We start from the raw sequence: 27,072 nt of genomic DNA, 5'->3' as shown, positions 1-27,072 counted from the left end.
TTTTCTGCACTGAGTATGAATGTTTACAGTAGATAAGTGGCATGCTGACAATACTTCAGCTCTTGGAGAGCCATTAAAACCACAGAAAAGCTCAAGTGTGACTCCATCACCAATTATCAAAAGTGCTGCTAAAGCACAACCCTGCTTTTATATGGAACACAGAGGCCATGAACTTAGTGACCACTATCAGCGTACAGCACTGTTTTTAGTCTTGTCTATATGGGCAAGAAAAGCTTTTATGTAGCTTTCATTCTGTCTGTTGGATGTTCAAAGTACTGAGCATGCTAAAATCTGATCGACGGCAAAATTAGCATAACAAGTTGTCATGGCAACAAAAGCAACGTAAAAGTTCCACAAGTTCGACTAGAAAGGAAGCAAACGGCATCTGAAATGACAAGTGCAAGGAGCGTAAACAGAAGCATTTGATTGAAATGATTATGGCTGATTGGGTGTACACTGGTGCTTAACAAGACATCTGGCATTCTGACAGCATTCTGTATGTGTGCATGTGACAGAGAGCACAGAATAGAGATGAGGAAGGAGAAAGAACGTGTGTAGTTGCACATTTATGTGTGCGTGTGTGTGTGTGTGTGTGTGTAAACTCTCCTTCCATAAAGGCTGGAGCAGCTGCAAACTAGGGCTGAATGATTTGGGCAAAATATCTAATTGCAACTGTTCTGACCAGTACTGTGACTGCAATTTAAATTACGATCATTTTCTATAAAATAAGGTTCAGCAACAAAATAAGGCCCAGAAAATTTAGCAATTTTTTTGCCTAGTAGACCAGCATATCTACTTCTTTTTCTGGCTTGAGGCTTGAACAGAATGTGCTAGACTGCCAGTCACTTGAGATTTTGCTATTATGTACACAGCACATGGGGGTTGGCTGCTTCTGATTGGTCTGCCTCATCTACAGACAGTTCACAAACTGATTAATAAGTGGTTATTTCGTTGTTTATTTACCCTGTTTTACATTACTAATGCTATTTCTGAAGGCTAATGTTGCACTGATTTGATATTTAAAGAACATGATCTAACAAAGCCGATTTTTACTCAGCTTGTCTCACTAAATGGAGTTATGAAGTAACTGAAATTTGGGAAAGAACCATGCCTAAAACCCCTCCTCCTTCCAATCTAACACCTTCCTCAGTCCTGTCAGCCCTACTATATTTATAAGGGGGGCTGGCCTTCTAGCTCCAAGCAGGGGGGTTGTGGGGTGGGGCGCTCGCATCGGCTTGACAGGATCATGTGGTTAAGACAATGCTGTTGATAATATCGGCTATAGCTAAAATTGCAGCACTTCTAAATTGCGATTTCAATATATAAAAAAAAACCAATTCATCTTCTAGTTCTTCTGCTATCTGATGCATCTCTAGGTCTTTCTTACTGACACACATACACGCACAGTCACACGCTCACAAGTCAATTTCCTTTCAAATCCCCTCACTCCTGACCTGCAGCATGGTGAAGATTCCTCAGCAGCAGAGCTTGACTAGACCTGGGTTATCAGGCCACTGCAGCAGTTCTGCAGGGACAGGTGAAGAATGGCCACAGTTAACGAAGCAGGACCACTGGCAGCAGGTTAGCCCGTCTCCACACACTCGCTCAATCTGCTCACATGCTGAAGTAATAATAAAACCAGACCACAGAAACGGCTTTCTGTCTCTTTACATGAATTTTTACAGTGAAATAACTCCACTCTATACAATTCAGATTAAAGCAAATATTGTAAAAACAAATTAAACACCTCCATGCAAGTCTCTAAATGGGCCACAAGTATGATGAAATTGAGTCTTTAAATTGACAAAGCCCTTGAATCAAGCCTCATGTCCTAAAAATGTCATAACACAAAGACAGCACAGCAAGTATCATTTGAACAAAATCTTAACATTGTTGTGCAATTCAGAAACAGTGGCAAAGTTGTTGTTCCATCAAGATGTTGGCATTGCAAACAGACATGACCTTGGGAGCTGAACGTTATAACTGATGATGGAAAAACCAAACAACTACAGCTATTAAAATTGTGTTTTAATAACTAGTGAGGAATCACATCTGTATTGGCAGATCTTTGCTTTAAAAAAATCCCCAGTACCAATATTTCAAACCATCCATCCATCCATCCATCCATCATCTAAACCGCTTATCCTTCCGGGTCGCGGTGTATTTCAAACCAATAGTTAATAATGCATGTACTGTATTCTGGAAGAACAGACTGTGCAGGTGACACAGAGTTACTGTGATCTCTGCGTTTCATTAATTTTGCTATGTTTGTAACCTTCAACAAACACAATAATTAATATTATTATTTATTTATTTTATTATTATTATTAATATGGACAAAATGATAAATAGCACATTATTCAAACACATACTGCAGCATTAAAGGCACCAGAAAGTGTAGAATAAATAATTAAAAAGTATTTACTCACATTATAACTCACTGTCCTCCAAAAACACAGGCCTTGCCATCATTGCCATTAAAATGTGTCTCAGACGCAGACTCTGTATACCAATCCTGCAAAAGCAAGGACCAGCCACAAGCTTTACCGACTACTATTGAATGTTCCACAAAGAGTTTCGTGATCATATTCACTATCTCACCGTCACTATCCTGAGAATCGAAGTATTCTTAGATAGGAACATCCAGTGATAAATGGAAAGAAGAAAGGGAATGACATGTACGCCACAGTGCTAAAGAAAAACAGAGAGAAGAAAGAAGGAGAAGAAAGTAGGAGAGAAACTAGACATGTGTGGCCATGCTGTATAAATGACAAGGTAAGGCCGATGATAATAATGAACTGGTTAAGTGCAATTCAAGCCTGAGGGTGATAAAGAGTTCTCACAGTGATTCCCACTTTCCAGCATAGTACAAATTAAACCCCCAAACACACACTTCTCCAGCTTCAGCTAAATTGCAGTGGAACCTGGAGTTGATGCAAAGTGCTTTCAGTAAGAAAGAACAATTCCATCAAGGCACTGCCAAATGCTGGCCACATAATTTTGCTCTGCTTCAAATCTAAGCACAAGAATGGTTTTAAAACCCCATGAAGTGGAATTTTTCAATGCATTTATATCTGAATAAGTCAGTCATACCCCCAATCATAAAAAGCGACATCTAAAACTGATTGATTCTCCTGTACTATATTCGTGGGGGGAAACAGGTTCACCTAGGCATGCTGTTACCCCACACTGAGGTAATATTACAGCATATGGGGTGGAAAAAAATGCCAGCCTAGCTTTGTATGCCTCTGGCAGAAGATAAGCGCAGCCTGCAAAAGCATGGGCTACTTTTATTGATGGCCATCTTTGGAAAATGCTATATTACTTTTGAAATATTGTTTCAATTAACAATGACTGGATTCATGTATAGCAAAGGATGATGGATAATACTCCTGCAAGGGTCCCATATCTGGAATGTTCTAGTAGCTTCCTACATCTGCACCAATTTACTAGATAGATGTCAGAAGCTATTAGAATATTTCAGCTATGAAAGTGATGAAAGTTATTAAATGCATTCCATACGGAGGCATATTCTACACACAGTAATGTGCAATCCTACTTTGCTGACAGGGCTCCTACCCTAATCAACCCTTTAAAACAGACAAATCAGTGGCTATTTCTGCCATTTAATCTGCGCTTCTGTTATTCACATGATTTCTGAATTCATATGAATTAATTTGGTGTGCAAAGAATCTAACAAAGCTCACATATTGTCTCACAAACTATCTTTCGAAAAAGTAAACTAGAAAGAAAGTAGAAATACGTAGAAATACGTCACATATCAGTCATGTTTTATCATTACTCCTTGTACACTGGAAAAAACCTCAGAGCATCCAACAATAAAGAAAGGCTCGTACGTCTCTTATGCAGAGATAGAAAACACAGTAGCACATAGAATTCACTCTGGCCATCCTGTACATGCATGCGCTGTAACTCCTCTGGTGGCAAGTTTAAACAAGCATAAAGGGGCCACACCAAATACCAAATTCTTGGAATTGATCAATGAGCTAGATGCTCGGTTCCATGTTAAATGGCATTTGTCATTTAGGATCAGTATTACATACAGTACACACACTACATACATACATATATATATATAAATATATATATATATATATATATATATATATATATATATATATACACACGTATGTACATATATATGTACCTATGTATCTCGCTGCTCTCTGAACAAAACCGCACATCTCTGACAGAATAAACAATTTGTTTAACAAATAGTCTGGTGTGGGTGATTGGTGTCACTTTGACATCTCCAAAATAATAACTTTACATGAAAAGCAAAAAAAGTCAATGGAACCAGATTTTTTAAGACATTTCAGGCCATTTATTTTGGTCAGTTCATACTGAAATATACATACAATCTAAAGGACAACAGGCATTTTCAAAAGAAGTCAAAAACTGAAAAAAATACAAAAAATGGTTTTGTTCTGACAGCAGCGATATACACACACTACAGGAACTACTGCGTAAACCCATAACCCCAAACCTTATCTACAAAGTTTAATCAGCTTATTATATAACTAAGGTTAGACATCAATTGAGGTACTGTACAAAGATTTTTAGTCAACCTATAGTAACATAACTTATCAGGATAAAAAATATGATCACATTACTCACCCCTGCCTGCATTCAATCATACATGTTGATGTTACACACAGGAGCTTCTGTATGTACTAATATAACACAGTCCAAGTCATTTTAAGACCCGTTGGGATTAATTAACTGTGTCAGGTTTTAGGTAAGGCTCCAAGCAGTTCTCCAGTTTGGGAAGCAGGGAATAATGTCTGCTGGCAATGGAGGCCTTGTGAATGTCAATTATGCATTAAGTGGAGCTGTGGAAAATTAGCAGGTTACTGTAATGGTGACTAGAAGCCTCACAGCCACATATTCATACCAGTTAATGCAAACACAGATGTAAGCCTGTGCCTGTAGAGAAATACTGCTTAAATTAACATGGAAACGGAGTCATATATAGCAGAGATTGACAGATAATAGAAGCACAACAGTCTCATGGTAATCCTATTAGACATATATTTGCATAACTGTTTCTTAAATTGGATATAAGGACCTTGGAAACCATTAGAACATTTCAGATTGAAAAATGATGAAGGTTATTAACTACACAGCATAATGGAGCATTTTTTACACCTAGCAGGACTAACTACCTTTTTTTTTTGACAGGGCTCCTGCCCTATTAAGAGCCTATTTTAAGTCATCTCTGTTTTATATGTTAATTACACAGGCTTCACCTTATTATTATTCAATATTAGCAGTCTAGTCCTTTTAGAGCTTTCATACAGGAACTAAACAACTCTAGGAAATGGTCTCACATTTCACTGGCGCTTTTTGTACTAATCCTCTGATTCACTCCCTTTTTTATCATCCACTCTTTCAACTCTAATCAGATAAGATTTCTTTCCAAACAATTCTATTTTATAGTTTTATAACTGCCTCCACTGCGTCAACATTTTGATTAGATGTTGTAAAATCAGTACAGAGCTTCAAACTCTTGTCCCCCCATATGCTTCTGTTTTTCATTCCAGATATTCACAGAATGATCTTGTCAATCAAAACAGTGACACTTATTTGTACATGCTGAGCAGCTTTAAGCTGAACATGTGTGTGTGCATCTCATTCTTCACATATCTAATTAGTATCTAATAGGTAATGAGTCGCATGCTGCTTTGAGGGGTAGCTGCATTGAGGGTTAGCTGAGAGAGAGAGAGAGAGAGAGAGAGTATTGCAAGTTTCTAATCCATTAAAGTGTTAACAATCTGTATCATCAGACAGATGGAATGTACAGCATGCTGCCTTATTGATATGTGTTTTTGCTTTGTTTTTGTTTATATTTTGAATTTGCATGTTAGTAAACACAAAACACAGCAGGATAAATACACAAATAGACCGACTGCTGCAGTGTGTGTCTGTACATGTGTGTCTTTTGGTGTTTTTCAACCTAGCAGCACAGTACAGCACGGTGCAGTTGAAAATCTGAACTATTTATATCCTGGTTGAGTACCTGTGTCCGTTTTCCACTACATAACAGAACCACTGAAGTAGGCAGAGTTCGTTGCCTCTGTGGTCACATGATCTGTCACCAGCATAAAGTTAAACCAAGTTCAGCACAGGTACTCAAATACGGTACAGGTAGCTTGGCAGTGGAAATGACGACGAAGTGTGTGATCATCGATTTATAACTGCATTATACCGTTCTGTACAGCCTGGTGGAAAAAACACCAATAGATGTCTACTACCAGACCCAACCTCAATGAGACCCGGGCTTTTGGCCAGGTTTGAGCCGATCTTCCATGTGCGACATCGGGATTGGGTCGAGCCTGGGTAAATTTAGTAATCAGTGACTTTTTACATACTAGATTTCATATTAGGGACGTGCATTTCAAGTTAATTAAAGCATAATCAGTTAACTGTGGGGAGGAACAAATAACACAAAAAAGCAACAGACTTTCTCTGACATTAACGTAGGCAAATTTAGCATCTTAGCAGCATTCAGAGGAATACATCTGAAAACATGTTTGATCACATAGCCAAGAAAAATATGTAGGTTTTCCTGTTGCTATTCCTGAATTCCTGCTGCATAAGAGCTAATGAGCTAACAGAGCTAACTGCTACAGCATTGGTTGCTGATGGAGACTCAATGTCTACTTCTTACAAGTGGTCTTTTCTCATCAGTGGATAATGTGCCAGCAGTATGTTTGTCAATTAAATATATTTTCATTGTTTCTGAAGAGAAGTTAAAGCTAATCAGCTACAGTAGTTAACCTACTTAGCACTCGAGCCACACCAGAGCCAGCCTGCCTTCTTAGTCATGTCCTTGACAAAGCATCTATGGCAAAACACTCATGTTCACTTACTTGTGTTTTGTAGTAGCAAAGGGTAACATAATACGCTTACTTTCTAGCATAACTGTCACATTTTACAGTCCTGGTAAAACATAAAATTGACATTTCACTGAATCGTTGCCTGTGCATTGTACATGTATGATGAAACGTAAAGAATACTCAAATAATGTTTCTGTATTTGAACAATGTCTACTTGAATAATTAACCGAGTCCTCAAGCACCTGTGCAAACACATATTCTGATTTTTTCTCTCATTCTCTCTCTTTCTCTCATAATGTTAGCTGCATTCGGAATAGCTATGGTGTTTGAGTAGTGGGTAAACGTGCCCCTGAATGAAACCACAGATGGTGAGAGGGATGTGTTGGGTTGGTGGAGAAGGTCACAGAGCGTCTTTCCCCTTTCCCTAATCCATCTCTGTAAGTGCAGGTGAGTGGGTTCAGGCCAGGTTCAGTTTTAAACAAAGCAGCACCTGTCAGGACTGGTCAGGTCGGGTCTCAAAGTTGCAGGTATGGTTCAGGTTAGGGCTTCAATTTCATAACTGTGCAGGCGTTTAATGTGTCTTCCTCCTTTATAGGATGTTAGAGCTGGCCTGGGGCAGTGTGTACATACATATGCACACTAATGGTTTGATGTAGTCTAAGTATTCAAGTACACTAGTACTTCAACTAAGATATGATCATGTAAAAAGCATGGTTTGACTGTCATGATCCAACTAACATTTCAGTCAACCTAAGCTTAGCGGGACTAAAACATATAGTCCAGACTTCAGTACATTATGAAGGAGCTGTTTCATCTTGTAATTAAGTCAGACTATGCTGGTGTGCATGTAAACAGGACTAAAATAGTCTTATATACAACTCAAAAGTCCAGTTTCTTAGACTAATTAGGAACTTAGTTAGGCTCTTGTGTGCATGCAAACATGGTAATTAATCCCCAGATACAGCATATTACATTATCTAACATTAATACTGGAGAACTGCTTGGATTAGCAAAGCCAGACTACAGTGTGGACATACAGAAAGAAGCAATCTCACCTCGACTAAAATATGAAAACAAATTAAGCTATACACATCAGAGCTTAACACGAAATCCTCTTATGGCACAACAGGTTTATGTAGAGAACAAACAGAAACTGATTAGGGCAAGATACAGCAGCCATGGGTGAAAGGCAATTATGTCAAGCCAGAATTATACAGAAGAGACCTTGCTGCAAATAAATAATTCAAAGTGTTGTGTGGCAACATGAAACTAATAACAGTGATTAATGAATAATGCAGTGTTTTTATTTTAATTGCCCTGAAGGTGTAGGAAGAAGCAGACTATCAAAACAATAACATTCTCAAATTTTAAACAGAATGAAAGACAGTAACAGTGTTTGACATCAGTGCTAAATGTTCTAATTGCTGTTTTAACCCATAAATGACTCATTTTATCCTGTTGTTTTTTCAGATAAGTCAAAAATAAAATCTATATTTGTAAATGTTATTATTTTTTGATTGTTAATAAACCATTTGGTTTATTTACAGTTTTATACTACCATGACATTTTGTATGTCAATTTGTGTTCAATATAAGTGCTTGCTAACCACTGTGTATGAACGAGTGGCTAAACACTCACGCATTTTACTAATTTACTTTATTAAGAGGCGGATCAGATCATGCCTTTTCAGACTCAAGTGAAGATTCTTTCTAGTTGTTTATGGAGGAATGCACATCACATCCTAAAAACACTCCTTTAGTCTGCTTCGTGTATTTAAACTGCTCATTTAAGTGGAAAAACTACCAGCAAAAAGAGTGCTTACAGAAGAGCATCATCCGCAGATGTCCAATCAATGGATGGCTTTTCTCTAGTCAGTCATCCTCCATGGAGGAAAAGCTAGTTTTGACTGTTTCTTTTCGAAACTCTCTTTTTTCGTACAGCACTCAACACAAAGATTACCATCTGAACATGAAAAACCTGTTGAGATTTTATGTGCCTCGTAATAAAAAGCTCTTGCCTAAACTTCCTCAATTCTAAACCCTGGCATTACAGCAGCAATACAGTCACATCAAGTTAAAAATGACAAGGACACATTAAAGATCAAGCAAACAGGTCTGTTTCCAATGCTGATGATGATAATTCACAGCATATTCTTCATGTATAAATGTTCAGGGCTGCTCATTCATCCTTTCCCATCTGCATGTCTTCAGCGCATGCATGACATTTGTATTTACCAGGTCACTCTACAGATCAGGCAATATTGCCTGTAGAAAATCTGCACAAACACAAGGTTACCAGGGCGAAACAACACTGAGCTAGTTGTACCCGTCAATCAAATCATATGGTGTGACATTTCAGACCAGCAGGGGAGAGAGCAAACAGCAAACCGTCCATTATGAGGGTGTTTTTCTTGCAAGAACGAGAGAAGAAGGTGGACAGGGATAGACAGCAAACGAAAGGAAAAAAGTGAGATTACTGAAAGATGACAAGAGAAAGACGGAGATCGGAGAAGGCGAGGGAGAGAGATGGAGAGAGGAGATAAGAGGATAAGTCCTGGATTGCCGGGAGAAGGGTTTAAACACCACTGTACCGTCATTTAGGTAATTGTTTCGTTTCAGTCCCTTCACTCCAGGGACCCGCCAAACAATTTCACTTATCTCCTTGACATTTCACTTCATTTGGTGCCCTCAGTGTGCGTGTGCGCTGTGTGTGTGTGGGAGTGTTTGTGTGCAGTAAGCTGGAAGATCTCTCATGGGGGTTGGAAGTGTCTAAAAGTCAGCCTATAGCCTTCTTTACCCAGAGAATAATCTCAGGGATGTGTAAATCTAAACCACTCACAACCTTCACCTCTCCTGCTCTAAACTAGTGCTGGATGGTATTGATCAAATTTCACAGTATTTTCCAAACATACACAGTATTACACCTGGATCAGATGATGTCAGGGTGGACGAGTTCACCAGGAGGAAAGACCACAGTCACCACCATGTCTTTATTAAAGCTACACTACATAGGTTTTGGGGATATGGAGACCCCTCTGATTGAAACCTGTAACTGAATAACATTCTGTAATGTTGGTTGTGCTTCGGACCCCTTCCCCGAGTGGATGAATCTGATGATTGCAAGCGTAGTGAAAGGGTAATTAAAGAGAACTCCGTCAAAACTTGGCAAAGAATGTGTCTTCTGAGGATGTAAGTGAATTACCTACTATTGTCATTATATCTTCATCAGTTAATTGTTAATTTTGTTATGCTGATTTTGTATTTCAGACCTAAACATTGAGCCAGACCTTTTTGAGGCTTTGCATGTCTCCCAGGAAATCTGACCTCAAATCTCTGACTTAAAATATTATTTCAGGGTGATTCACAGCAGCACATGCACACTATATTTCGTGCGTTTGTTTTTTGTGTCTCAGTAATGTTTCTTCTTTCAATTTTAATTAAAAAATGTACATATTGTTGCTTTAATGTAATTTTTTTAATAAATATTTTCTTTTTTAAAGCAAAAAAAATGGCTACTGAAGCAGGTTAGTTAATTGCACATACAATGTATATACAATACACGTTTCTATTATTCTGGCTATAAATTCCTAATTTTGGTCACAAGATTAATTGGCTTGGTGGACCTAGTATCCAGAGCAAAATATTACATCTCTGCTTGTTTTAACATTTATGTAACGGTGGCAGACAGAACCAGACGCTTGCAGGTAAGGCTTGAGTTAACATCTTTAATAACAAAGGGATGATCCAAAATCACAGTCGTAAAGCCAGAGCAAAAAGTCAAAAAACAGAGATCCACAACAAAAATCAAGGTCACAACAGAAAAAGAGGTCATACACAGAAGTCTAAAAACAGGCAAGGAAAGAACGCTCGGTATGCTCATAGTGAGGCGATACTTCACAAAGAAGCTGTGCTAAAGTCCAGGCTTAAATACTAAACTAACTAATACATGCAATGAGGAACAGGTGTGTATGTGATCAGCAGTCCGGTGAAGCTGAGCGCTGATAGGTTGATCAGTTGGAGTCCTGAGTCATGTGAGGCAGCAAGGGGTTCTGGGAATTGTAGTCTGAGGTGGCAGAGTCGGCTGTAGTTCCAGCTGTGCCGGAGGGAGGCGTGACAATATACTAGACAGAAACCAGATTTCAGAAAGGAAACTGACTACCCCTTGCAGTGGGTCACCAGTGGCAGGTTTAAGAAACACTGGTCCAGCCTGTTCATCAATAAAAGTAAATGAAGCACCCATCAAGACGTACATACTGTATAGATGATATACTGCCCAGCACTCTTCACAATCCACTGACAGCACCTCACTTTATTTACCTCTACAGTGTGCTGTGTGTGCCCAGGCGTAGGTGTGTGAATTACACAAGCAAGTTCTCCAAAAGACAAAGTAACCATACTCCATCTTTCTCTCTCTCCTTCTCAGAATATTGATCTGCCTCCTAACTCCTGTTCCCTGTGTTGTCCCCCCTACTTCCAGCTGTTTCTGATGTCTTCCCTGTCTCGTCTCTTTGCCAAAGTAAAACCAAGAGAAAGAAGTGAAATTCTTTATTCACTCGCCTCACGTCTTCTCATCACTCAGCCTCTGAGCAAGTACCGGAGTAACCATGAGCGTTAAGCTTTTTAAATTCACACTCTGTCCAAAAGGAACTGTGGGGCAGAAAGAAGAGAGAGAGGAGAGCAGACAGTCATGTCGAGACTAAATCCAGCCCTATCGTTATTAATATATTGATCAGTACCAATTCTGCCCCTAACAGAAGAGGGCATTTCACTTAGTGGTGGTTCATTAAGAGCCAGCACCAGAACATGGCTCGGAAACAGACTTGAGTCAAATATCAAATTGATTCATTTTGGTTTCCATGCCCCCACTCTCTCCACTCTAACCCATCCTCTCTCTCTGACCCACTTAATGGCAGATTGCATAGTCATTGGCACATTATAGCAATATTATAGCCTTGTCTAATTGTGTGAAATGTGCAAAAAGACATGGCTGGCCAGCGTTTCTTAATCCTGTGTCCGAGGATTCACTGCCTTGTACAGTTTTGATTATCTTCTGCCCCAGCACAGCTGATCCGGCAGTTTTTAATTGTGCAATAAGGCTAGATCGATATCTTGGTTGGCCAGTAACACTGTAGCATCATATTACAGTCCTACAGCTTTACTGGTGTTGGTGACAAACCTGTCTATAAAAGACCAATATTCAGACTTTAGGTTTATACTGAAATAAAGAGACACCTCTTACGTGAGAAATAAACATTCACTTTATAGATAATCCTCAGCGGATAGCTGCTCACTTCTATTACTGCAATACAGACTGAACTGCTACGTTTGTACACAAAACAGCAACAAATTCTATTGAGAGAACTGATAAAAAACAGAAAAATAAGAGCTAATGAACAAAAACGAATAAAACTGCTAAGAATTCAGCTCTGCCCCTAGTGCTACAATATTTAAATTCTGTAAGATTTTGTGAGTTTTTACTGTTTAAGAAATATGATTCATAACTGGCAGTCATACCTCACAATACAAAGTAGGCAATTAGAGTCAAGTAGTCAGTGAAACTGAGTTATTTTTCAACCATGTTAAATTATATTAGTTCCTTAAAATCAGGCCATATTCTGAAGTAAAACTAGCATTGGAAACTATTAGGGCTTGGACATAAGCAATGTTGAAAAGATCAAGGCAAAATTATCAAACTATGAGTACTTTCCAGTTACATACAGTATTCAGTATAACGCTATTGTCAGCAGAAAACCTCAAATCTCCAAAATGATAACTTTACAGGAAAAGAAAAAAACATACTTTACTTTCAATGTAAGTTAATGGAACCAGATGAAGTCATTTTGGGATGTTTCTTTTGGTCCATTCCTCATGAAATTTGCAGAAAAATGTAAAGAGCAACAGGCAATTTCAAATTATTTCAAAAACTGAAAAACGACAAAAATGGATATAAAAGGTTTTCTTCTGAAAGCAGCGATATGTAGGACCATTTCCATTTGCTCCAGAAGGGACAGCAAAACCTTAAAGCTTTTTCATACCCAGTATAGACACACAAATTAAAAAAAATACACATGATGTTTCCAGGTTTTGAGGTTTTGAAAGCTTTCATATTAACACTAACGCCATCTTTCACATCAGAGGTCATGATTGGTTTGCTCCTTTTAGTGCCTTAACCTGAGAGCTCAAGCAAAGCCTCAAACTCCACCACACACAGCACTCCTGTATGAGTTGGTGCTTTTTTTTGTTTTTTTGTTTGCCAGAATGGGCTCTAACCCAGCACCTTTCTATCAGGCTAAAACAATAAGTAACTTTATTGCCATTAATACTCAGCAGGTCCATTTCTCCCACATTCAGAGTGCATGTGTAACAACAAAAGCTCATCGGGCTTTAATGTTTCAGTGTGTTAAAAAAACATATACAGTTTTCAATCGTAAAAATCAATGTCAAAGACCTCAAAATGACTAAGCATTACACCAAAATAAAGAATGAAAAATACTGTTTCTGATGGCATTTTTCTCTCTGAGTCAGTGACATGCACTCATGCAGTGGCTTACAGCGCAACTCACTGCTGTGTGCAGGAGTAAATGAATTAAAACAAGTTTCAGTTCATGGATCGGCACTCCGAATGCTAATATAAAAGTAAAGAAGAAAAAACGACAAATTCTGCATATCAATTTAATGGACAATTATCTGTAATTAAACAAATCGATAAGTGGGTCCAACCCTACAAACAGTAAATGCAGTAGAAGAGCCAATGAAATTGATTAGAACTTTGAAAATTAAATATACTTTGAATCTCTACACTACTGTGGTTCATATTAGAGCTATGTGTCTATTTCTGAAAGACAACCCAAGGATGAGGGCGATGGAGTGATTGGCATGTTATGGGGAAGTGGAAAGGGCACACTAGTCTTTCATGTCCGTGACTCATGACCCCTAAGGCGTGTGTGTATGCGAATGTGTGTGTGTTCCACTCTTGTGTTTCACCTCATCCCCTGAGCATGCCTATGGCGCATTCAGCATAAGTGTCTAGACTGTGCGCACATGCACATACACACGAAAATACACACACAGCCACAGGCCAAGGACAAACAAACAATCTTGTCTGATTTATGTAACAGTGGCATTTAGACCAGCAACCCACTCAGAGGAAACAGTAAGAAAACAGTCAGAACAGGAGTATTTGTTGGCAGTCAAATTCTGCCAACCCTTCTGCACTGACATTGGAATACACGGCCTGTAGCGTGCCCTCCTCAACTGTCAGGTGTGAATGCATTACTGAACAAATTCAGAAAACACAAGTATATTCAGTTTTATCTGATCCATTTTATCCATGCTAAACTGCCCTACCTGAAAATGCCGAGGAGTGACATCCACTAAATATCCCAATTTCCAAGGAATAATCTCTCCTGTTGAACTTATTATCATATTGTTTACAAATATACTTACTACTTTCTGTACCTTTTAGAGTGGGGGTGGGGCCCAAACCCCTAACTGTGACAGAATAATGACCATAGTACTCTTTTTTGCTTGAAACATTCTTTTTCATGTTGGCAAACCTGCTGTGTATGGTTCTTCAACTCTATCAAACCTAACGGCTCACTAGTGAATAATTCAGAGGCTATGGCTTTGACCCCTTTACCGTAATAAAATCTACTCTCAGAGCAGTTGAAATGCATGCATGTCCACGTTGGCCATAGTATGTGTAACTGGAGCTTTCTGTGTGCTATTGTGTTTTCTATCACTATATAAAAGAAGCACCATGCCACTTTTTGTTGTTGTTTTTATGCTGCTTTTTATTATTTTCCACAGTTGTTCACTTTCACAAAAACAAAAGGTGAACTTAGTGTATTTCACACTCTGGTTTGAGGCAAATGCATGTAAATAAAATAAAGCAGAAAACATATTTATTGAGACGCGCCATAGGTCTTGCGTAAACAACACAAGATTTAACTTCTGGTACTACAGCATCTTAATTAGACATCAATAAGAAATGGTACTATGAGTTTGAGTTGTGTCAGTCGTTATTTGGGACCTACTAAGCACTGACAGCTAGGAAGCAGAGAAGCTAATCAGCCAGTTTGGCCACTTTAGGCTTGTCCTTTAATACAAAAAATTGTTAATCGCAAGTATATGTACAGTAATTAATCGTCAGCTAAAATTTCATAATGGCTCTCCTGTTATCCTCAAATTTACTAATGTCTCTTATCCTTTGGTTTGAGTTTGACCCCAGCAATTTAATCCTCATCAAAGCTCTTTCCCCTCCTCCATGTCATATATACTTTTAGTGGTTCTCGCCTTACTACATGTGTAGTTATGTTAGGATAGGGCCCTAAAGCAGAGGGAAGTTTTAAGAAGATTATAAAATTGCTATAGTGTTATAGTGTTATAGTGACCTCAATATCAACCATAAACAACCAAAACAAATGTGTGTAAAATGTTGATATTTCTTATGTTTTACACAGCTGAAATAGCCTGGGGTCAAACTCACCCTAAAGATAATAGGAGAGTTAATGACAGGTCTAGTTGGATTCACTGCAATCATTTCCAGAACAGCATGTGATCATATTCAGACTGCTCGTTACTGATTGGTTCAATCAAAAAAATGATAAAAAAAAAAGGGATTGATACGGTTCTGATTCAAGATGATGCTTTTATGTTTTGTGTTTGTTTTTGTTTGTTAATGTAGTCTATTGTATGTTAAACTGAGTCAGTTGCAGGAGGGAACTGTTCTTATTATTCCTAATTCCATTTATTACATTTGTACATTCGTTAAACACTTGTTAATATTCTGTGTGCTCGTTTTAATGTGCGTTACATGTCATACATTTGTGCATTCACTGAGATAAATTCCTTGTAACATTACATGTTACATGTCAAAGAACCCTATACATATATAACGCCTTTTGCACATTATATTTTTTTTAAGTTCTTCATCCTTTTTCTCTTTGTTCATCAAACGTAATCTTTGTTCCCCTCACTGGGGGAATTTACTAGCTAAGTCCACTCTAGGCATGTCCATTGATCCAATTCCTCTCTTTCACTGCTTGGAGAATTTAGCAATACTATCTCCTCAGGGAAGTACTGCCAACAGAAGAAGCTTTCCATCTATTCTGTGAATATAGATGGAGCTGCAGTACAAATTGAACATGAGGTGAACTATTACCTGACACGAGGACACGTTCAATAAAACTGTTAATGAAGTAGAAACAATGTGGCACTCAACTCACCATGGTGCAAGAATCTGCAATCTGCTCATTCATTTATATAAGCATCAGTCAATGTAACAGCACAGTGGGCGAGCTGTTATATCAGTCAGCATCAGCTGCTTGCTTTCAGGCCTGGAGCACTATATCTCATGCTGAAAGGGCTAAATGTATTGAATATTAATCAAAACTTGCTGCTTGGGCCTTCATGAGTCAATAGGAAAGACCACAATTACTTTGTCTAGACTGTAGCATGATACAGTACGTCTGTGGCAATGAAATTAAGTACTTCTATTTAGAAATAGAAATCGTACATATTCTCAGCTATTATAAGTGTCTCCCCAGTGTGTTGTGACTTGGTACCAGAATGCATTAGAAATCGTTGACACAACTGTCACAACTAATTGACACAAGTACTCAAATAAAATCTTATCGCCATGTATTATCTCTGAAAATGATCACTTTATCACTTGCAGAACAATGTGGTGGTTACAGAATCTTGTATAAAGGAAAACACTGTGATTAAGAGAAAATGCCTCTGTAACCTCCTAAAGCTGATCTGTGAAGCACTGAATCACAAACCATCTGTAGAAATCTGTGATCAGGTATGATGAGACAAAGAGCAATTTAACACTTTAAAGTTACAGTTATTGCTGTGACAAAAGCAAACTGTAATTATTTCTCGCTTGTAGTTCTGAAACAACCTCAAAAAGTCTGTTAAAAGCTCAAATTAAAAAAGTTCAATTGATATCACATCTGTGTAGAAGAAGAGATTTTTTATAATGTAAAATTAATATCTCAGCACAATTAAAATGTTTATCTTAATATTTTTCAGCCTTTTTGAGACAAACAATATGTACCTCAATATTCTGCTTAAAAGTAGACCATACATCGAATGGCCAATATTATCAGCTGATGTTACTATAGGTCCGGTAGTTTTAGCAGTATCATGAAAAATACTGTCAGTAATGCGGCAATAATCAGAGACTTTTTTGTTTTTCAAACTTGCAATACATAGACAGCTGTGCCAATGCAGAGCCAAACATGAAACACGGTCAATTTAATTATATCATAACTATATATAACAATACAGTCTGATCTGCTAAATTTGATAAAAAAAATGCCACTATAGTTACAATAATAAATAAATAATGTAACGTATGCATACTTGACATAACACAAAAACATAAAAGAAAAAACTGATGAAAACTAAGAAAAATAAGAGTTATTGTATTTTTGAAGAATATGAGTTTCCGCTGTTTATTTGTGATTAAAAAGTATTCAGAACTAATATTTACACCAGTCAGAAATGTTCTATTTAACTAAAACTACTGGAGTACAAAATATAAAATATAAATATCATGTTATATCTGATGATATTATTGATTTTTCCAAATATTAGGTCCTTTTTTATCTGGAAAAACATAATTTGGACTAAATAACTTTTATACAATGCAGGGACACTTTAAAGTAAACTAAATAGATTAAAAATATTACCTGCAATAAGGGAGGGCCACATGACTTCTACAGACTTCAGGAACTGCACACATAAAATGTGAACAATGGGGTGCATTAATATCCATGTGATATTTGCAATGTTGCCTAATTTTATATCTCCAAAAAATCATTGCAAATATACCAGAAATATTCAATACATGACTCAAGCAGTCTATGACACAGCTCTGAAATGACAACGATCACTCTCAGCCTGAGCTTTTGTGAGCCTAGGATACTGAATTCCATTAGGCATGAATATTTAATCAAGTCTGCTCAAAAATCAAATCACCCACTACAACCAGTGAATCTCCAACTTCATTTGCATGAATTTGTTTTGGCTCTGCACCACTGGACGGTGAAATAACCACACACGCATGAGCCCTCTCTCTCTCTAACACACACATACCAGTCAACTAGTGTGAACCTGGCTTCATTATGGAGGACAGGGTGGAGAAGTCGACCTCACCACTAAACAGACGGCAACCGAGCAGAAAGCTGCACGGTGCTCTTATTTGTCGTAATTTCTGAAAGTGATTCTGTTTCACCTCATCTGAAACACCCGTCCCCTCCCCTCCTGAATCCCCCCACCCTCGCCTGCCTCTCTTTTATATGTGCATTTCAATGAAGACCAAACGATCCCCTTTGGACATATTGAGACGACAAGCGGATGAAATTATCATATCATCAAAAGCCCTCCACCATTCATTGCGTCCATGCTGTAAATACACAGTGTGCTTAAGGTTAGTGGCTAAAAGCCTGAATCCCTCAGTCTGAAAACACAACCACGCAGCATGGCCATGCTAAATATGACAGCTTTCGTCTGACGCATCTATGGGTGGGCGATATGGCAAAAACAGAACATCACAATACATGAAGATGAGCTCACAGTACATGATGTGTATCATGACATTTAACTTAACAAGCTGGACTGAACAAAATGCACCATTAAACCTGAAGTGCCACAATAAAAAGCTTCAAGTACATACATACATACATTATCTAAACTGCTTATCCTTCTGGGTCGCGGTGGGGTGCTGGAGCCTATCCCAGCTGTCATTGGGCGGAAGGCAGGATACACCCTGGACAGGTCACCAGTCCATCACAGGGCAGACAGACAGACAGACAGACATACATATACAATCACACACACATTCACACCTAGGGGCAATTCAGCATGTCCAATCAGCCTGACTGCATGTTTTTGGACTGTGGGAGGAAACCCACGCAGACACGGGGAGAACATGCAAACAAATTTGTTGTCGTTTTCAACCTGTCTTTCAGTGTCAATGACACTAAACAAAGGTTGCTACAATTTCTCATGAGACTGAAAGCTTATCCAACCGTACAATATTTGCTACTAACTAGCTCTACTAGCAGATCCCTTACAGTTCTTTGTAATGCTAAACCAGATGGATGTAGCTCCAATTTTCACATTTTGTAAATGTTTGTGTATTGGCAGCGGCATCAACAGATATGTTCATGAAAAATACTGAATATCAACTGTATCATTGCGTCCCTAAGGTCAGTTTTTTGTTTGATTCATGCAGGACATTTTTATTAGGCTGTACATGCACTTGTTCAGTGTTCTAGAAGTACCGATGATACCCATAAAATACTAATATCCAGAGTGCGCCAGCAAAGAAACACAAACCCAAACAAACACAAACATTTAGTTGACGCGCCGTATGTCTGTTGATTACTGGGGGAATCTGGAATGGCCTCCTCCCAATTCTCTCTGGTTTTATTTGGTTTACCAATTATTTTTTGGGATTACAAAACAACTGCAAACCTCATGATTTTGCTGTTTGTTGCAAAATGTTCGGTCGGTGAGCTCTCGTCTTTAGAATAACATGATATTCATCACAGTAATGATAACATATCCTCCCCTGTAAATGGCAAAACCATTCACCTCAACACAGGCTGCAGCAGAGCAGGAGCTGTGTTGAGCTCCAGCAGACAGAAAGATGCAGGCGAGGATCATATCAGCTGCAGAAATCCCAGCAATGATAAGCTATGTTATTTTATCTCAGTGTCATTTTACGCTGGGTTGGTTTCAAGCAGCGGGAGGGGATGTAGTACTACAAAGAGCACTGCTGCAGAGAGAAAGAGAGAGATAGAGGGAGAGGGGAGGGGAGAGAAGACAAGAGAATCACAAGCTGAGATGCAGATAAAGGAGAACAACGAGAGAAAAAAATAAGTCATTTAATTTTGTGAGAAAAAAAACTGTCAGTCAAAAGTGTCACTGTCTATAGTGGTCAAGCTGATAATGCCTGACTTCAGTTGAGAGGAAGAAAAGAGGAGAGTGATAAAGGAACAGACGTGCAGATCAAGGAAAGGTCACAGAGAGAATAAAGCTGAGAGCGAGTGAGTGTGTAAGAGAGATGGAAAGCTAAAGAGAGAGGGTCACAGCCTTGGGCCTGCTTCTCCTCTCAGCGGGACGGCTCTGACCAATATGGTCGCTCCTGTCTCACTGCCATCTCTATGTGTTCCTGTGTTATGATTTAAGCTATTACACCGATAAAACATTATTCACACAGCACTGTCCCCATCGACCCCTCTACAACGACAGCTTTACTTTACACAAGCCCCCTGTCCAGAGAGAAAGAGACTGAGGGGGGATGAGATTGAGCTGGTATGCAGGGTGGTCTAAGCACGTTTACAGATGATCTAACATTCTGCACCGTTCCTCAAAAGTCTGCAGCTAAGCATCGTGCACACACACACACGCACGAATTCCAATCAGTTCTGTCCTCTGAGTTTTTTCAAGTGTATTTAAATAAATAAAAACCAGACAACAACAAAGATGGCATAAATAAACTCCAGCTATACAGAACAGATGATTGTGCAATTTAAAAAGTGAATCGATTAAAGTACTATGAATCGGCTTAGTGATAAGTCTGCAATTTGAACTATAAACATGGTATCCACAGGTCACTATAAAGCCATATTTTCGGACAACATCTTTCACAAGGAGAAGTTAGCATTCAAGTTGCTTTTGTGAGCATTGTAGAAAAAGATGAGACCCACACCAGCAGGATCCCACAACTTAACCTCTTTGAGGTTACAAATTGCATTAATATGAAGCAAACCTATATGTTTATATGTGTATATACTGTATATGTGTGAAAAAGTGTATAAAAGTATGCATTAAGTGAAAGGTTTTGTTAAGGAGGTCTGATAGCTGGCAGATAGCTAACAATCAGTCTACACCAATAATATTCAGTCAGGCTGTAGTTTTACTGTAAAACTGCAAAGTAACAAAAATCACCAAAGTGTCTGTTCCAAGCTACAAATGCTTGGCCGTAACGTAATGTGGTTGAAGCACTAGTGGAAATAAGTATTACTGTAGTAGTTGTTCTACTACAGTAGTGAAAATTCCACATTAATAGTTTATAATGTTTATAAAGTGAAAATGTCAACATTAAATGTTGCTGCCTAACAATATGTGCAGCTGACACATTCATGAACTGACTGGCTCAAAGCCAGTCATTATAGATTTATCAAAGTTCTCAAGGTGGCAGTAAAAATGGCTTAAGAAGCACTCAGTTGAATTTGTGATTCCTGCAGGTACTCTGATAGCATTTTCAGTTCTCCTACTGCTTTTTCCTGCAGTAACAAACAAACCTGATTAAGATATATTTCAATGATTTTTCCACAGAGTATTTTTAAAGGCTTTTTTTCATCTTTTTCAGTAAAAAGCTCTGCATACTATATTTATTGTTTGGTGTATACTCAATCATCGCCAATACAGTAATCTAAAGAGAAAATGTAAAACCAAAATGTATGGAATGCATGAGAGCATAGAAAACATGTCTTACAGAAGAGGAACGACATAAATTGCAGTACAAAATCTGAATTAAACCCAGCAATAAGAAAAAACGGACAGTTTATCCACACTAAGGCCTAGCCAATATATCAGTTGGATGATAATATTGGCCAATATTTCTTGGAAGACTTGTCCCTGCACTGTAATTAGTATATTACTAGCTAGAGGTGTGCAATATGGCAAAAATGTAATTTTGCAATTAGACATTTCCCTATAAACAATGTCGCAATACTTTTTTTCAGACATCTGATTAGAGAGCAGTTACAGTGCTACATTTCAAAACACTATCAAAAGCTATGAACACAATGATTTTTACCCAATATTTTGCATAATGAGTTGCACTAAATCCAGTTAAACAGGACTAATTTTGTTCTCTTTATGATGAAATATGGCAGCTATTCAGTGTTTTACAAGGACTGACGATATCCACAATATATCCAAAAAAGCATATTGTAATTGTACTGTATAATTTGTCTTAAGAACGATATATGTTGTTATATTATATATGTTTCTGCTGTTTATCTGAGTTGATTTAATTGGCTGAACTGCCCCTTTAGGAAATGTGAAAATTGAGTATTAAATCATATTTGACAGTTTGTAGTTGAAAAAGTACTAATCATATCAGCCTGGAAAACACTGTTTAATTTAGGCTGATTTAAAGGTTAACTGAATTTTTCTGAATCATTCCCACTACATTATCAGCTCAAGGTTTAAATGTAAGCTTCATATTTCTAAGACATAATACGAATACATATGCACACACCCCCATGTAGAGCTACAGTCCATTGATTATTTATTCAGTTTACACTGCTGCAAATGTCTTGTTTCCTCATTTAAATAAAGAAGCTCTGCTCCACACACTGACCAATCAGTCACTTTTACTACCCTACTCTCCACTCATCCACTAACTGAACACCGAGATGAAAAACAAAAACAACCATATCAACATCTCTTGCCTCTTTGAGAGGAGATCAAGAATAAGATCTGCAAGAATAAATTTCATGCAGACAGCCAGTTAAGACTATTTATATGACAATAACAAATGCAGAGTGACTTCAATGCATTACAAAAGAACACAACTATTTGTTCTGTGCTGCAGAACAAAAAAGGAAAAAGAAAGAATAAAGTAGGGCAGAAGACAAAGACAGCGAGAGGCTGTAATGTCCCCATACATCTATTCCTAAACATTCAACAGCAGACGAAGACAAGCAGACAAACATTTATCATGCATTCCCTGGGCAGTTTAGCCTTGATTTCCAGGCTGTTACCAACAAGATGTATGAGCCCACACCCTCCCAAAGGGGGGGCTGTTTAAAATTCCCCTTTAAAATACCCCTTCGGGAAGATTGATCCCCTTTGATAGGCAGTATTTATATATTAATTTTCTCCCAGTAGAGTTTAAAGCCATAGAGATTTGGTGTATCTATTTGTTCTTAACAAACTTATTCTATAAACCTACTCATTCTAAACAACTGCCCCTGCTACATGTCTGATTTTACAGAGCAGATATTCCATTTAACTATGAGCTACAATGTTTTACTTCCTTTTTTCTATTATTCACTAACAACACAATTTTAAATTCCCTTTTGATTTAACATGTTTGTTCAAGTCACTATTAGCTTTTACATTCAGAGCTTTCATTTTCCACCATGATTCCAAACCCTTTCATTAGTCCTATACAGTTCATAGATGGTGCTGCTTATATGTTGCTCTGATATCCTTCGTTGCAGCTTTAAGGGTCCATTAGTAAGGCCTATTGATCTGAATCCAGTGATTAGGCTTCTCATTGATGCGCAACTGACTTCTCCTACTAAGGTTCACATGTTGAGTAGACACATACAAGTAATAACAATTTCCTTCATGGCAAAGAAAAATGCTTCGTGTCCATGTCTGAGCTTGAATAGAACCTTGAAATCTATTCTAAAGCACTACACGGGCTGACGATCCTCACCAATTAACTGTATCGATGTGCATCAGTAACTGCCGTACTTTTGTCTCAGTAAATAGCTCATAGTATATTGCACTGATTTTCCATGAATTGCTGAGTTATTTAACCATTTCAAGATGCAAAGGTACATGGACCATCTGATACTTATTGTAATCTATAGCCCTATCCCAACTGGATTAGTTTTAACCAGAAGAGACGGCAATGTAATTTGCAAAGAAGTCAACTGGAGTAAGTTCCCCAAATTACATTAGAAAGCCAGGACCAAAATGTCATAGCCTGGATGTTTACTTCAGCTTTAAAACTAGAATTAAACTGATCTAAACAAACAACAAAAAACAAACTTCCTGTTAATACCAGATAGAATACCATTAGGCTTGTAAAGTGAGCTTGTTCAACTTAACAAATGTCAGCCAACAGGACAGAAATCACCTTGCCCAGTAAGAGGTACCTCCAGATATTTCACCTTCATTCTCCTTCTAATTAGCCCAATTAAAACATTATAAACGTGTTTCAGAATATAGTACTCTTGTTTTGAATGTGAGAATAAAGGAACTGTGCCAGGTTCAGCTCCATTATTTTGGTTAGCCTCTTTGCCTGGTTGCAAAAAAACTATGGTCCATGACTACTACAGAAGGAACTGGGCAAATTACAGAAAGTAATTCACTTCGGAATTATTATTTAGCAGGCTTATAAAAACTACAGACTTTGCAGATTCGTACTGGATTAAAATCATGGATCTCATCTGTAAATTTCAATACTTGCCCAAGTAAAACTAATCCATCTTGAAAAGGGTTAAAATGACCACAACTGAATTTTGGCAGCTGCAGTCAGATTAGCTATCCACTTATCCAGGTGTATGAAATTCCATGCACTAGTTTTAATTAGTCCAAAATTCAGGGCATTTACTCTTTGAAAGTCTTTCAAGAGTTTTCTTTGAATCATTAAGTATCTAGTAAATGTGACATATACCACTTTGTCTCATGTCTTGTCTCGGGTCTGTTTTTGCTTTGAAAATCACCGGCCCCTACACATCACACACAAAAGTTTGTGATTGGTCGTCTGCACATCAGTCTAATGTTTGTACAATAGTCTTATGTTCTTGAATGAAAAACCCAGCAGACTCTCTATCTTGTGGGACTACAAAGCTAGCAACAACATATTGTATCTTTGGCCTGTTACATGTTCACTCATTGGCCCAAACATGCCCTGCTAAAAAATTATCTTGTGAATGATATCAAGTGAAATTACCTTATATCACATATATAATATTTCTCATTTAGAAATTGTTGTAAGCTAATTAAATTATCTCACCATAATGATAGACAATTGTGCTTGTTTCAAGCATATTTCTTAAAACAAGCAATATTATCTGTCAATACAGTGAAATAACTTGAGAAAATCACTTAAAACAAGTAAAAGCGTCTATAAACAAATAAACTAATAATAAGCTCCAAAACAATCTCAAAATAAGAAATATATCTACCAGATTTAAGATAATTCACTTGCAATGCCATTTTTGCAGGCTGGTCTAATATCACAGGTGGTGCTGGATGGGAAAATTTAGAGACTGCCTTGTATCACTGTTTTCAAGCATCTCTGAAGAAATCACCAATGTTATGGTAAAGGAGGCTAGAGTTTGTGTAGGTTTATTTCGTTTCAGCTTTTCTAACTTAAAGGACATTAAAAAGACTTTGCACATAACATCTTTTCAAGGTAACATGACTGAACATAAAACATGCAACATACATTGTACTGTTCCACTGCAGACAGAATGAATAAGGACACTGCACTCAGAATCAAAGATGTAATTCTACAACCCCACAAGCAATTCTGAAACAACCTCTTTCATCCCCTTTACGAAGGTCGATCAATCTGTCAGTCAGAGAGAACATGCTGATTGTGTTTAACACTAGGTTTGCAGCAGAAAGAGGGGCTTGTAAATTGGCCTGTCTTAAGTAATTCTATTGAACCAGTGCAGAAGCAGCCAATAACGCTTCAAGACCTCCAGGGGAGATTGATTTTCACTACATGGCCCAGGAAGGCCAGTGTTTGTTCAAGCTGATGCCGAGGCGATATGAAGTTGACGGAAAGATGTTTTCCTTTTGCTGAAGTGTGATTCCAGTGTTGACTGAAGTGCTGACTTTTCCTTCTGCAAAGGAGGAGCAGTCCCCCCCCAGCCTCCTATCACCACGGTATAAAGTCAGCATCCTTGGCCTTGATTGCCTCTGCTGAAAAAATACACCTCGCCTAAAGCCTCAAACACACTGAGTTGTGCCCTTGTCTTCAACCATTAAGGCTTCCTTTGACTAGCAGATTTAAAACCTTCTAAACTAACATAGGACAGGCCAGGGGTGTATTTTGGTGTGCATGCATATGCACATATTTGAATGTGTGTATTTCTATGTACAGGCTAGGGACTGTAGGCTGATGTCGATAGCAGATATTTGCCATATGACTCTGCTGTTTTTGCTAACTGTGTTGTATCTGTCAGTTTGGAAATAACAATGGCAAATTTGTCCACATGCTAACAGCATCCTTGATAAAAAAAACTCATTAGGTTAAAACCGATTTTTGACAGTGTTCCATAAAGTTTGTCCAACCTGGCAACAGCTGCTCTGAAAGAATGCCTTTATGGGCAGAGCCTGTATAAGTCAGTTATAGAAAGACTGTTATAGACAGCCTGTTATAGAGAGTCTGTGTACAGTAATTAGAGATATTTCTATATGGGAAATGTGGGCTGATGCCAATATCCAATACTTCTTATTTACATATCGGCTAACCTAGTGCAGATAATTTTAAAATGCTGATAAAACATCATGATAATTTAAATAAGCGGCAGTGTGTTGCTTTGTTCTTTCATTGTCTTTCATGTGTCAGGTGTTTTTTTACACTTTGTCTATTTAACTATTCTCTGTGTACAATCATTCTAATCTACGGTTAGTTCAAAAATGTATACAGTAGGAAACACTGCACTTAATTATAGGCTATAGAACAGAACAACACCAATAAATTAACTGCACACAGACATACACTGAATGCTACTTGGAAAGATTATGTAGATTTTGGCAAAGACTGCTGAAGAATATGAAACAAAGAAACTCTGGTACATGAGATCTACTCTACAGTAGAGAGTAAAACAGATAAACTTGTGCAGTAGAAGGATGCCAATACGCAGATTTGGCAAAGTTGGTTTCCAACCAAACAAACACAGGAAATGACTAGATTTCAAGAGTGTTGCATGCCGTCTGTGCAGAACATTATTAAGTAATATCACCCATTTGGTAATTATTATTAGGAAAAATGCAAGTTAGAGACTGCAAAAAATTGTATCTTGGCAAGTGAAATGATCTTAAATCTAATTGATATATCTATCTCACTATATTGGCAGACAATTTTGTTTGTCTTAAGAAATATGCTCAAAACAAGCAATATTATTTGCCACTGTAGTGAGATAAATTGACTTATGAAATTTAAAACATCACTTAAAACAAGTAAAATGATAATAATGTCTAGAAATCATTTAAATAATCTTATAATAAGCTTACAGCAATCTCAAAATGATATGTACTACATGAGCTGACTACATTTAAGATAATTTCTCTTGGCAAGATACCATTTTTGCTGTGTAGTAATACCTAATGCTAACATGAGGTAACCGAACAGAACTGAACTGAATTTGAATCACAATAATATCACTTACTGTGATAATTCTGCAGACAATAATCATTTGGGTGAATTT

Source organism: Colossoma macropomum, unplaced genomic scaffold (assembly GCF_904425465.1).
Source record: "Colossoma macropomum unplaced genomic scaffold, Colossoma_macropomum, whole genome shotgun sequence".
In the NCBI taxonomy this organism is placed as follows: Eukaryota; Metazoa; Chordata; class Actinopteri; order Characiformes; family Serrasalmidae; genus Colossoma; species Colossoma macropomum.
Note: the sequence above shows the minus strand (reverse complement) of the source record.